The sequence below is a fragment of the Sarcophilus harrisii genome, chromosome 1 (assembly GCF_902635505.1).
Source record: "Sarcophilus harrisii chromosome 1, mSarHar1.11, whole genome shotgun sequence".
NCBI classification, from domain to species: domain Eukaryota; kingdom Metazoa; phylum Chordata; class Mammalia; order Dasyuromorphia; family Dasyuridae; genus Sarcophilus; species Sarcophilus harrisii.
Genome location: NC_045426.1, coordinates 592,537,543 through 592,550,014, shown reverse-complemented (window position 1 = coordinate 592,550,014; position 12,472 = coordinate 592,537,543).

Genomic DNA, 12,472 nt, shown 5'->3' with positions numbered 1-12,472 from the left:
TTCATTTTGTTTTGCGCTTTCTAATTTAGGTATGAGCATCATATTTATTTCATAAAAATTTGATATTTGTTTCAAAAAATTTTGATAGTATTCCTCTTTTGTCTATCATTTCAAATAATTTACTTAATATTGGGGAAAATACCATTTATTAGATCACCAGCAATTCCAAACATCAGAATTATGGATAGAGGTGTAGTAGGCAAAGCAAATTACAGCATATTATCAGAAAAGACATATTTATGAAGTAGCATAAATGATATCCAGAAAATGGATGATAACAAAAGGAGGTAAAATAGTCATACAGTTAGAATCTGGTAAAAATAGATGGACAATGTGAGTGCTGCAGATCTGATATGAATGAATAAATGAAGCATTTATTAAGCTATTACTATTTATAAAACACTATGTTAAGCACTTGGATCCAAAGAGAAAAGTGTGACAGTTACTCCTGCCAAAGACCTCACATTCTAATGGGGGAGACAGCACATATGGAAGGCTTTAGTTGCAAATCAGATGATGTAAAGACTATAGGAACTTTAGGCTGAAGAGGAAAAGCAGATGATAATGCTTCTTCTTTAATGTCATTTGCATTGATGAAATCATGTCAGTCTCTTGACAATACCAAGGACTTTGGTTGGCAAGAACTTCCTTTTTTATATCTCCAATAGATTTGAAGGAGCAGTAAGATTGTATCTTTCCACAATGATTACATCCAAAGATGAGGATTAAAAGCAGTGAACTGAAAGTATTGCTATTTCAAAGGTTCTTGAGTGGGACTATCTCCATCAGAATATGAGGAGATATAGGGGTTAACATTGGGGAATGTTAAAAGACTCAGCTTGTTGAAGATTTATTGGAAGATATGGACAAGAGTTACCCATGATGAAAAAGGTAGATGGGTTTTAAGCCAAAATGTTGGAGGGAATACCCATGTTAATGAAATCACATTGAATTATTAGGTCATTAAGAGTAGGTGAACAGCAGCAAGCCAATAGAGTGAGTTAAAAAATGGGCCCTATTAGGGAAAATGAAAAGAGTTAAAGTTGTTTAACCCAGAGAAAAGTAAATCTAAAGGGTGATTTAATGATTATTTTCCAGTATATGTTAGAACACAGACCAATTATTCTCTATTTGTATGGAGGATTTAATGAAGAGAAATGAACTTAAACTGTTTCAAGAGACTTTGGTCAGACATGTTAAAAAAAAAAAACCTTGTTAACTACATAGGTGAGTAAACAAAGGAAACAGAATTGTAGAATTTGTATCCCCTGAGAGCTGTCACAATAGAACACACAAGCATTTGCCTTGGCTTGTTAAAGCACTCTCCAATCCAGAAGCAGGTGATTGGATGAAATGATTCCTGGAGGTTCCTTCAAGCTTTATGATTATGTGAGAAAAGAAAAGCTTTCTTTTAATGTCTTTCCTCTATGGAGAGTACATTGTTAGGTCTGAAGTTAGGGTGTTTAGGGAAGAATCAAACTCAATGTTGATTTAGCTGTATTTGCTCCTTTAATGGTAAGAAAGTCTTATTCATCATCATGATGATTTAACATTTGAGAGATATTTTTATACAGTTAATTTTGATTAAGGATTCTAGCATGCCAGGAAGAGAAAAAATTATGTGTTCTTAATGCAGACCTTGTCATAATAATTAGATTTTTAATTCTCTGTGGAAGACAGAGTATGATACATTTCTTTGACCTTTCCAAGATTGTATAATTTACTATTAGTTGAATTTCAGCTCTCCTACTTTCACTCTTTGATCTCATTTTTATTTTTCTCACTTATCATCTTTGCTTTTCTCTTGAATTACTTTCATGTTAGGAAAAGGGATAAAAGAAAACACTTTGTTTTCACAGAAAATCAGAAAACTTGCCTCCAAGTTAGTAGTAAATTTAACTTGTTTGTATTTCATCCACAATGGCTAACCTCCAAACTTAACCAGTGATTTTTAATCATCTGTAAGCATAGCCTCTTATTGTATTGATAGGGTGCCAAAATATTTAAGGCAAAGAATTCCATCAATCATTTGGATGTTTACTCTAGAGAAAGCCAATCAATTAATTCAATGAGCATCTATTAGTGCCTATTATATTCCAGTAACTAAGGAGACAAAGACAAAAATTAAATAGGTCTTATTCTCAATGAGGTTATATTTTTTATAGGGAATACAAATATGTTTACATATACATATATATAAATATATTATGTATATATATGCATGTGTGTGTACATACACATATCTGTCCACACTGATGGAGAGAGAAACAGAGATAAGAGAGAGAAAGAGAGAATTAGTGAAAGAGAGGAGAAAAATCAAACTGTAGGAGAACAGAGGAAAAAGAATTAGGAAATAAGATAAAGGCGTCATATGATTTTATACCTCTCCTTTTTTGCTACATTGTGTCATTATCAAAGATTATTTATTATGTTTCTATTATTTTACTGCTTTTTAGAACTAGATGAATTTGTCAATACCAAATGCAATCAGTTCCTGGAACAGGAGATAGCATTTATATACAACTGATAAGATAAGGTATCTCATGAGTAGAAATGGATGTGTGGTTGAGAATACACAGTATAAGTTGATTTGTTGATTGCTGTGTGTAGCAGGGATATGTTAACATTTGTTCATGATAATTTTAAAGACAGAGCAGAAGTAATAACTACTTTATTTTTACAAAATAGAAGAAAATCTCAGATTCATTCTAAGGTAAATGAGATTGTAGAAGAAAAACAAAAGAATCATTGTCATAGTTATAAAGATACAAATATATGGAATAAGAAACTGTTGCCATATGGCATGTGAATGTTTCTATAGCGAGTTCAGAATCATGTCACTGAAGAAAAGGTGCTTCCTGGTTCTCTTAAAAATGGAAAAGGTCACTAGAAGACAATTTTAAAAATGGAAACAATCTATTTTAAATCTTTTAGAAGATGAAGGCAGGGAAAATGCATTATCTTATAATCCATAATGGTTAACTATTCAATCTTGGTAAAAATATAAAATGTAAACTAAACTTGAAATGTACCACACACAAAGACGCCCTATTTGATCAGAGATTTTGATATACTGAACACTTTCAGAGTTTCTGTGGGCAAATCAGTATTTTGTGTGTGTGTGTGTGTGTGTGTGTGTGTGTGATTGTAATTTAGAAAAAATATAGACAACTAACCTTTCTCTAATTCGCTCTCTTTTGGACAATGAACCAATATTTACTTTTAAAATGCTTGTGTGCTCTCTTACCATTTTTTCACTTTTCTTGAGTTCCAAATCTTTACCATTTTGGTTTTGTCATTCTCGGTCCAAAGACTACTCTCCTCAATAGAGAAAACAGAAGTTGAGTAGAGTTGACTAATTCTGATCTCTAGCTATAGTCCATTATCATTAACACAAGTCATCTTCCCATCCTCCTTAGGCAACATTTCTTTAATCATCTCCTCATCATCCAGAGATGACTAAGTGGTACAATGGGACAGCATGTTGGACTTGAAGTCAGAAAAATCTGAGTTCTAATCCTACTTCAGATACTTATTAACTGTGTGAACTTGAGTAAATTGCTTAATCTCTCCTGAACTTGATGTCTTCATCTGTGAAATGAGGATAATATTATCTATTTCATAGGATTGTTGTAAGAATAAAAAAGCGTAGTATGTAGAGTGTTTTGCAAAACTTAAAGATCTATGTAAACGCTAATTCTCATTGTAAGTTTTCTAAAAACTCTGTCAATCTAAACTCATTTTGAGCTTAGCACTCCTGATGTTATTTTAAAATAATTGTGTCATTCTTTTGCATTCTTCCTAATTTATTGGTCTTGTTTCTATCTTTTGCATGTATCTTAAAAATCTTAGGGTGGGGGAGCATCTAGGTAGTGCAGTGGATAGAATACTAGACCTGAAGTCAGGAGGATCTGAGTTCAAATCTGCCCTCAGACACTTAATACTTCCTAGCTGTGTGACCTTGGGCAAGTCACTTAACCCCAACTGCCTCAGCAAAACAAAACAAAACAAAAAAAAACCTTAGGGGGTTATTAGGTCTATACTCCAAAGAGATCAAAGAAAGATAAAAGGATTCTTATGGTTTCTTGGTTGCTTCAGTTACGTTTTTGCAAAGGTGATGTGGGGAAGAGTGTGGAAAAGTGATCTTGTGACAATTCTTTTTTGTTACTTAAAAGATTCATCCTGATTGTGTTCTGGTATCTACTCCACTACCCATTGAACTATCAGAACCCTGATCTTTAGATGAGTAGGTATAACCACAGTGGTTATATTCTTTTTTTAATGAAAAATTTTTTTCATTAAAAAAATCTTTCTCTTCTTTTCCCTTCCCATCTGCAACCAATCAATCAATGAAAACAAAAACTTTGTAACAAATATACATAGTCAAGAAAAACTATTTTCTTCATTGATTATGTTCAAAATGTTTCAAAACTTTCTTAGGGGAAGAGAGTACTACAGATCCTCCTATAACCACCCAGATAAATCATAAGCAGATGCTATCCTTTATTACCCTCCCATTCAACAGATTGATTATGAAATAAGTATGCAACTACATTGAAATTCTATCTGACATCAATTTGAAAATGAGGTATGCTCAGAGTTAAATAATGAAGAAAGCAAAAAAAAGCATTCTAGGAGAAATAGCTTCCTGAGAATCTATCTTTGAAAACAGCTTAAGAGCAGATCGGGGGGAGCCAATGTGATGGAGAAGAATAAGCGACTTTTTAAGCTCTCTTACTCGTTACAATAATAATCGAGCCTCAAAATAGTCTTGACTGCTCAATCTGGAAAGATAAGAAGGAACAACCCACTCTGCCAAAGACAAATCTGATCTCGCCAAAAAGTAGGTCTCGGGCCAGGGGAGATCGACAGACGGGAGAGAAATAGGTTCCTAAGAGGAGAGTCTCAAAACTGAGGGGTGAAAGGCACAGATCTCCACATGGCGCAGCCCCAACCCGACAAGGGCTCTTCAAACTGGCAGTTGGATCCTCAGGCAGGAGGACGCAAGCCGTAAGCTCAATCTGACAGAAATGGGAGCTCGCTTAGGCCATTAGAACTTTCCAGGCGATTTGCATTGGCAGAGACACTGGGGCAGAGTTCGGACAGTCTGATGGTCTGTCACTAGCTGCTAATACCACAAGTCCCACAAGAGGCTCCGGCACTGGGGCAGTGACACTTATCTACCACTAATAAGTCTCGAAATAGCCTAGGAGCAATGATAATCCACTCAGCCCCACTAATGCCGATTTGAATAGCTCGAAGCCAGTCTGAATCCACTTCCTGTTGGGGAAGGAAATCTCACCAGAGAACTCATACCTCGAGCGGAAATGTTTTAAATCTCCTGACTGCAGAAGGAAATAGGCAACCCTTGCAGAGACCTATCCTGAAAGCTTCTGAAAACATGAACTAAAAAGATGAAAAAACAATCGACAGCTATCTATGCAGAAAAGAGTTGTCAGCAAACCTGAAGAGACCTCAAACAGCAAAAAATGCATCAGACTGTCCAAACCATTTATAATCTATCATAGAAGGACCATTATAAGATCACTCAAACGAGTGCTTAAAGATAAATGGGAAAGGAAAGAGAGCCTTAAAAGAGCAACAACTTCCTGAAATCACAGAATTGGGACACAAGTTAAAAACTACCCAGTAAGTGCAAATGCGATTTGAAAATCAATAAAATCACAGGAAAGAAGACATTGTGAATTGAAAAATAAGAATTCCATTGTTCTAGAAGTAGGATCCATGAATTGAAACAGACAAAATTGATACAGCAAGAAAGTAGGATCGTGAATTCGAAAAAGAAAATAATTCACTAAAAAATTGTAAATGGAAAAATTCTGCATGACAACAAACAAATACATTCAAAACTCAATTGACATATACATGAAAGAAGTAAAAAAGCTAAGAGAAATAATTTTAAAAGGATTAGAACTGAACAAATTGAAACTAAGTGGAATGAGACAGCAAGAATCAGTCAGCAAAACCACAAAATGCACAAACTGGAAACCAGAACTTATCTACTTGCTAAGACAGACTTGAAATAGATCTAGGAGAGATAATCTGAGGAATTTTGGACTTTCAAACTATCAGATGAAAAAAAGCCTAGATTACATATTTTACAAGAAATCATCAAAGAGAACTGCCTCAGATGTAATAAGGAATCAGAAGGAAAATAGGATGAAAGAATATCGAACACCTCTGAAAGAAAACCCAAGAATGGAAAACTCAAGGAATATTGTGGAGAATTTCAGAACTATCAGATAAAGGAAAAATTCGTGATACAAGCAGCCAAAACCATTTAAAGGGATACGAGGGTTGCCGAGCAATAATAGGACACCCAAGATCTGGCATGCCTCTACATTAAAGGAAAGAAGGGCCTGAAATAAGATTCTAGAATAAGGCCAAGAACTTGGATGCGCCAAGAATAAACTACCCAGCTAAGTGGAGCATTTTCTTCCAGGAAGAAGATGGACATTTAATGAGAACAAATAATTCCATTTGTTTACTAAGAAAAACCAGAATTAAACAGAAATTTGATCTCCAAGCAATAGAAATCAAGAGATGCAGAAAAGGCTGACAAAATCTTGAGAATTGCATTTCTAGTTGTGGATATACAAAAAATACATGTAACCAATTCTGATAGTACTCGATATAACATAAAAAGGGAATAATATGGAAAGGATGAGCAGAATAAGGAAGGAGGATAAAGAAGGAAACACATCCACAAAGAGGCTAAGAAACTTATCAATCTGAAGGAATTTAGAGGAGAACATGTGAATTTACTCCACCAGAGTTGGCTCAAAGGAAAAAACATTGACATTTGTTTAAAAAATCTTCCGCCCATTAAAAGGGGAGAGAAGTAAAGAGCAAAGAAGATAATACGGGAAGGAAGGGGAAAGACTCAAAGGGGAGGAGATCTAAAGAGGATAATGCATCTGATACAAAGGGACATAAGTTTAAAAGGGAAAGAGGTTGGGAGGCAAGAATAAGAAAGCACAATCTGGGAAGTATATTAGATGGCAGGAAATACAGGATTTAGGTAATTCTAACGAAATGTGAATGGATGAACTCCCCAAAGAGGAGGCAGATACATTGACTGGATCAAGTCAGAACCTATCAATATTTGTTTACAAAAACACATTTAAAGCAGGGGATACATAAGACTAAAGGTAAAAGGCTGAGCAAATCTATTAGCTAGGTGAAGTAAAAGAGAGCATCCTTATCTCAGATCAATGCAAAGTAAAATATCTAATTAAAAAAGAATTAGGAAGGAAATAGATCCAAAAGGTAATTAAACTAAAACAATATCATATTAAAATATATGCACTAAGTGTAGCAATAGCTCTAAAGATAAATTAAGAGATTTCAATAAGATAAATAGACAACAAATGAATAGAGACATCTAACCTAAAATTCTCAGAATTAGACAAAGGTCAAACCACAAACGAATTTATACTAGAAGCACATTAAAAGAAATAGAATATTAAAAATTAGTAATGTTGGATCTTTGAGAAAATTGAATGGAGATAGAGATATCTTTCTCTCACAGTCATGGAACCAATTCAAAATCTGACCCATATTAGGACATAAAGACTCTGAAATTAAAATTAAGAAAGCAGAAATAGTAAAATGCTTCTTTCAGATCATGATGCATAAAAACTCTATTCAACAATAATAAAATAGAGTTGGAAATATGACAAAAGCTAATTAGAAACTAAATAACCTTTCAAATCATTAAAGAATGATTGGGAAGAGCAAATTATAGATACAATTAATAATTTCACTCAAGATAATGACAAGATGAGACTATTCATACCAAGAATTTGAGGAAATAGCAGCAAAGGTAATAAGAGGGATATTTTAGATCTAGAGCTTACTTGCAATAAAACAGAGAAAGAAAAGATTAATGGAATGGGTTATACTCAAAAAACTAAAAGACTAAATTAAAGACGCAATCAAATACTAAATTGAAATTCTAAAATTAAAAGGAGAAATTAGAAAATATTGAAAGGTAAAATCTATTGAACTAATCCTAATAAAACTAAGAGTTGGTCCTCATGAAAAGCAATAAATATAGATAACTTTGTACAACATATTAAGAAAATGGCCCAGGATGCTAATAATGAAATTAGTAGTCTGTAAAATAGGAAAAGAGGAGAACTTCCACCAAGATGCGAAATTAGAACAAATAGGTTATCTTTGCTCAACTTAGCCAAGTAAATCTTGATAAACCTAAGAAATGATGACACTCAAAAATATAGACTAATCCCTAGACTAATATGGAGGAGTAAATATCTTGAATATCCATTCAGAATAGCAAAAAGAACAGAATAACAACTCCCTAAGAAAAACCACTAGGACCAAGATGGATTTATACTAGGAATCAGGTGTTACCAAACATTTAAAGAAAATTCTAATCTATATAAATTATTTGATAAAATAGTGAATGAAGGAGTCCTACAAATTCCTTCAGACACAAACATGGTATGATACTACAACCAGGTAGGCTGAAAACAGAGAAATGAAAATTATAGACCAATCTCACTTAATATATGATGCTAAAACTTAAAGTAAGATATTAGGCAAAAGACTACAGAAAATCATCTCCTAAGAATAATACACTATGCATCAAGTAGGATTTATACCAGGAATGCAGGCTGGTCAGTATTAGAAAACTATCAATATAATTGGCCATGTTAATGAACAAATTAACAAAACCATATGATCATCTCAATAAGATCTGCAGGAAAAAGCATTGCCCATATCACAATCCTAACATCACATTCCTATTAAAAACACTTGAGTATAGGAATAAATGGACTTTCCTTAAAATAATCAGAGCATCTATTTAAGACCATCAGTATAGCTCATATGAATGGAGACAATACTGCAACCATTCCGAATAAGATCTGAGGAAACAAGAGTTGCCCACTATCACCGATTACTAGCTTTAAATATTGTATTAGAAACGCTACATCACAACAAGAGCTTTAGCAAGAGATTAGCTGAATAAGAATAGGCAATAGGAACCCACAATTGATCACTCTGCGATGACTGATAGTATACTAGAGAACCCCAAGATTCTGCTAAAGTTATTAGAAATAATCACAACTTTAGAAAGTTCTGTTATAAAATAAACCTACATAAGTCATCAGCATTCTTATATATCACTAAGAAAATCCAACAGTCAGATAAAGAAATCCATTTAAAATATGATAATATAAAATATTTAGATCTATTCAGGAAATCAGAAACTTTATGAGAAAATTCAGACCATTTTCACAAAATTAAGTCTGATCTAACCAATTGAAAATATTAAATGCTCTTGGATAGGGCGAGCAAATATAATAAAGATGACAATATTACCTAAACTAATCTATTTATTTAGCGCTATACCAATCAGACTCCCAAAAACTATTTTAATGACCTAGAAAAAATAACAACAAAGTTCATATGGAAAACAAAAGGTCAAGAATTTCAAGGGAATTAATGAAAAAAAATCAAATGATGGTGGCTTAGCTGTACCAGATCTAAAATTATATTATAGAGCAGCAGTTACCAAAACTATTTGGTATTGGCTAAGGAATAGATTAGTTGATCAGTGGAATAGAGTAGGTTCAAGGGATAAAACAGTCAACAAATATAGCAACCTAGTCTTTGACTAAACCCAAAGATCCCAGCTTTTGGGATAAGAACTTACTGTTTGATAAAATTGCTGGGAAAATTGGAAACTAATATGGCAGAAACTAGGCATTGATCCATACTTAACGCCGTACACCAAGATAAGGTCAAAATGGGTTCATGACCTAGGCATAAAGAATGAAATCATTAATAAATTAGAGGAACATAGGATAGTTTACATCTCAGACCTGTGGAAGGGGAAGGTCTTTATGACCAAAGCAGAACTAGAGATCATTACTGACCAAAATAGAAATTGATTATACCAAACTGAAAGGTATTTACAAATAAATCTAATGCAGACAAGATTAGAAGGAAAGCAATAAACTGGAAATATTTTACAGTCAAAGAGTTCTGATAAAGGCCTATTTCCAAAATATAAGTTAAATTAACTCTAATTTAATAAACATCAGTTACTTACCAATTGAAATTGTCAAATGATTGAAAGCAATTCTCAGATGAAGAAATTGAAACTATTTCTAGTTTCATTGAAAAGATGCTCCAAGTCATTATTAATCAGAAAATGCTTAAAAATCTTAAGATGGGAGCTACAACCTGTCTAGATGATGTAAAATGACAGGAAAATCAATGATGATTTTGAGGATCGAAACTGGACATTGATTCATTGTTGTGGAGTTCCTAGCATTGTAACCATTTTGGAGAGTACATCTTGAACCATGCTCAAAAAGTATCAAACAGCATAACCTGATCCAAGTATACATACGATTATATCCCAAAGAGATTATAAAGAAGTGAAAGACCTAGTAGATCAAGAAATGTTGAGCAAGCTTTTAGTGGTTCTAGAAACTGGAAACTAATGGATGTCCATCAGTTGAAGAGGTGAATAAATTGTGGTGATATGAAATATGGAATATCTACTGTTCGAGAATGACCAACAGGATGATTTCAGAAAGGCCTGGATTTGTACTGAACTGATCTGAGTGAAAGAGTTGACCAGGAGATATCTATACTTCAAAAGTACAGATATGACCAGTTCTGATGATCAGTGTCCATCTTATGAAAATATTTCAACCAAAATCATTTCTAATGGAGCATGTAATGAACTGACACCACTATACCAGAAAGAACCTGAGGGATGACTAAACATTACATTGAATTCAATCCTATTTTACATAATACATGTCATTTAGATTTTCTCTTCATTAATTGTTCAAAATTCAAGTCTGATTCTTTTGTACAGCAAATAATGATGTCATGTAAATCCTCTGTATCTAAGTTATATTAATCATATAAGATCTACCTTAGTATCCTCCCATTACAGAGTTGATTATGAAGATAAATGAAAATTGGAAATGGTTTGGACAATTTTAATGTAAAAGGTTCATGATAAGTCCTTAAATAAAAGGCTATTAAATAAAAAAAGATGAAAAATAGCTTCCTAAGAAATCTTATAAAAACACAAAGCAAAATAGAAGCATAAATAAATGCAAACAGTAATGATGTTTCATAATTCTGTGTTTAAGTTCTTTTCCAGAGCCATAGATAGGATTGAGAAATGTCTTTAAAATTTTATTGGTGAGAACAATAAATAGAAAATATATGAGTATATAACTGTGGAAGAGAGCAAATTGAAAACACAAGATTAAACTATCCAAATTACTTTGGTCCCCAGTCACTGTCAGAAGCATGGATGGTTAATGAATTTGTACCTCCCAGCTCCATGACCTCAGAATCCATACAAAAAGTAAGATAAATAGCAGTTCCCAAGACAACCCTTTGATTCTGTACAAGCAAATCCTCTGAAAGATTTTTATAAAATACAAATGATGACTGTAGAAATGGGAAGTTATTTAAAATCCATCCAGGGAGCTAAATGAAATTAAATAAAACAGTCTCAGAAGTTCTATAAAGTGGTGACAGAGAAGGCAGTGTCTGAAGAGGGAGGGGGAGAAATGGATGTTTGGCAACGTTTTCTTTTGGATGGCTAAGAAACTGGATCCTGCCTCTTACTCCTAGTAACTATGACATTAAGCAAGACATTTGACCTATTTGTGCCTCATTTTCTTATCTGTAAAGTGCATTGTTTAGACTAGATGAAGCCTACATTCATAAAGACTTGATTTCTTGTTAACTATGTGATCCTGGATAAGTCACAATCTCTGTCTACCTCAGTTTCTTCATCTATGGTAAAAGCACCTACTTTATAGGGTTATTGTAAAGATTACATTAGGTAATATTTGTAAAGCATTTAGCATAGTGGTTAGGACATAGAAAATACTCAGCAAATGTATTATTCTTCCTTCCCCTCCCTCCCTCCCTCCCTCCCTACCTCTCTTCTTCCCTCTTTTCCTTTCTTCCTTCCCTTTTCCTTCCTTCTTTTTTCCTTCTTTCCTCCATCCCTCTCTCCTTCCCTCCCTTCCTCCATTCCTTCCTTCCTCCCTTCCTCTTTCCCTTCCTTCCTTCCTTCCTTCCTTCCTTGTATCCTGAATAAGAAAGGCCTGAGTTTGAATCCTTCCTTACACATACTTTTATAGTTGTATAAAATACTTAACCTTGTTCTGCCTATTTTCTCATCTGCAAAATGGAGATAATAATGGTATTTGCCTCTTAGGATTGTTGTAGGGATCAAATGAAATAAATTTTGGAAAGTACATGGCAAATCTTAAAACAATATAAAATTCTGGTTGTTACAGTTAATAATATCCCATTATTTCTTCATAACTTGCACTTGCAGATGCTTTTGTGGTAGTGTCATACTCCCACCCAACCCCCCATTCTCTAGCACCAAGTGTCAAAGATAGAAGAAACCCTAGGAAACATCTAATTTAAT